At 42.3% G+C, this 2,695-nt stretch overlaps 1 protein-coding gene across 1 annotated transcript in view; it reads left to right on the top strand.

Annotated features, from left to right (window-relative positions):
• LOC104943204 (protocadherin-1-like) overlaps positions 1 to 2,695 on the top strand; it is a 40,190-nt gene that overhangs the window by 1,536 nt on the left and 35,959 nt on the right. The window lies entirely within an intron of this gene.

The raw sequence follows: 2,695 nt of genomic DNA, 5'->3' as shown, positions 1-2,695 counted from the left end.
CACACACCTGACAGAGAGTGAGCTGTAGTAGTAATGTGCATCCGCTGTGGTCCAACAAGAACTCACCCTTTACAGGAACGCCATGAGATGTTTTTGGTGGGAGCGCTGGTGGGAAAATGGGCGGTGTTGCTTGTTCCTCACACTTGACCTTTAACCCCCCCGTTCCCTCCAGCTTTGAGTACTCCTCTGTGACACAAAGACACTTAAAACCCCTCAAGCCCGTCGCAATCACATCCTCAGCGGAGAGTTCATGTGCCGGAGCATCCACCTTTGGTGAAAATGCAAATATGCGGCTGGCTTTATTTTCGTGTTCTAGGACCTAAAATGGGTTCAAAATAAGATGTAGCCCTCATGTTCGTGGCTTTAAATATTCATTAATGTCAGAAAAATGGTTTCTAGAAAGCTCACTAAAGCCCCTGAGGTTCAGATTGTGGTTTCTGGAGTTTCCCTCGTGCATTTTATCGGAGGTAAGCCTCGTTTTCTGCCTGCTGGTACAGTTTATTAACCCTCTCGCTCTGAGCATTTCTCCAAACCTCTCAAGCCTGTCGCAATCACATCCTCAGCGGAGCAGCAGCAGTGTTTATCTGCCGGAGTAACAAGAGCATCCACCTTTGGGTGAAAATGCAAATCTGCAGCTAGATTTTTGGGGAGTCCTCTAAAATGGTTCAACAAAAGATGAAGCCTTCATGTTTGTGGCTTTAAATCTCAGTTGAACCTCCATTAGTGTCATAAGAAAGGTTCTAGAAAGCCTATGAGGTTCTGATTGTGTTTTATGGTCAAACAGCAGTTTCCCTCGTGCATTTTTACATACATTAGCTCAGTTTTCTGCCACTGTTAAAGTATATTCAGTCGCAGTCACATCCTCAGCAGAGCAGCAGCAGTGTTTATCTGCCGGAGTAACAAGAGCATGCACCTTTGGGTGAAAATGCAAATCTGCTTCTGGCTTTTAAAAAATGTTTTAGCCGTAGACGTAGCCTTCATGTTTGTGGCTTTAAATCACAGTTGAACATTCATTAGTGAAATAGAAATAGTTCTAGAAAGCCTCCGAGGTTCAGATTGGGTTTTTTTGGAGTTTCCCCTTTGTGCATTTTTACCGGACATTATCCTCAGCAGAGCAGGAGCAGTCTTATTTGCCGGAGTGACAAGAGCATCCACAGTATTTGGGTGAACATGCAAACCTGCAGCTGGCATTTCTTTGTGTTCAAGCCTCTAAACATTTTTCAAAAAAAGATTTAGCCTCCATATTTGGGGCTTTAAATCACAGTTGAACATACGTTCTCATCATAAAAACTGTTCGAGGGAGCCTCCGAGGTTTCCCTCCCATTCAATTGGACATTTGCTCAGTTTTCTTCCCATGTAAAGGTATATTCAGGTGTATTCCCAGTAAGTGGATGAGGTGGAGATCCTCTCACTGAGGCTTGCGGGCGGTTTGGACTCCGGGGGCGAGGTCGGGAGGTTGGGAGGTTTTGACAACCTCTCATTTTGAGGTGCAAGCGTCCAATTTTCCCCACATAAAACAAACGTCTCCGTCATCCACAGCTCTGTGGGAGGGTTGGGAGGTGGGAGGATTAGTCAGAGGATGAACCGGGAAAAAAGGACAATGTGGAGGAAATGGACGGTCGGACAGAGTGCACATTTATGCGTTAAAACAATTGAGATCTTAAGCGAGCCGTGTTGATGTCCGTCATTAAAAACGGGAGACTGGGAATGGAAACACATGGACATCCCGGCTCCGTGGAAGGAGAGGCGCTTCAGATTTCTTTTTTTGATGTTAGTTCCGGTGCCACAACAAGAGAGCGGATAAGAATGAAGAAGCGTAAGACTCAGAAGCAACATTTAGGTGTTTCAGAAACGCTCAACTGATCAGTTCTTAGGATCTAGGGTTGGGGTTAGGGTTGTTTCTTCTTTGGTGGTATTTGTAATTACTGGAAAACATCTTAAAACAAACTTTGGTCTTCAGAGAGCTCACATTCAATCAACTTAGTGACAAAACAAAGTGATTTTCGTCGGATTTCTAGAGATTTTTTCAATGGACGACCACATGTTTTGGCCTTTAGTTGCCATTCACGTCAAAAACTCGCACACTGCATACCGGTTAAACTCTCCTGTTCCCTTTAAGCCTACACATAAGAAGTAAAACCATATCATTTTGTTTAATTCTTACCATTTTCAGAGGTTTGATGAGGAACATTTTAGAATAAAAAAGACAAAATTATACTAAAATCTAAAGAAATTGGCATTGATTTGCTGATGTTTAGGTGCTACACTAAATGTCCTCTCACCTTTGAGGCTGAAAATAATATTGTAATATCTTGGAATGTAAGCATTAAAACCATATCATACCATTCTTTAGGGGTTTAAGGAGGACAACATCCAACGTTTTAGAAGAAAAAAGCCAAAATGATACAGAAATCTGAAGAAATACGTATTATTTTGCGTACTCTTAGGTGATACATTGAATATATTTCATCCAAGATGTGATTTATTTCTGTTTCGTGCTAAAAATGAAACACAAAAATGCCAACATGATACACACCATTACACCTGTAACCAATCAAAGCTGCCATTACATGTGAAGTCATTCACCTGAGGCAACTGTCGTCTCCCTGTAGCTTTGATTAAAAATACAGAAAAAGAGGTTTCGGAGAGGTCACGGAGATCATTATAAATCACCCTGAGGGAGTCATAAACATCC

This window comes from Notothenia coriiceps, unplaced genomic scaffold (genome assembly GCF_000735185.1).
Source record: "Notothenia coriiceps isolate Sejong01 unplaced genomic scaffold, NC01 NC01_scaffold00005787, whole genome shotgun sequence".
NCBI classification, from domain to species: Eukaryota; Metazoa; Chordata; class Actinopteri; order Perciformes; family Nototheniidae; genus Notothenia; species Notothenia coriiceps.
This window is presented reverse-complemented; position numbering and strand designations above follow the sequence as displayed.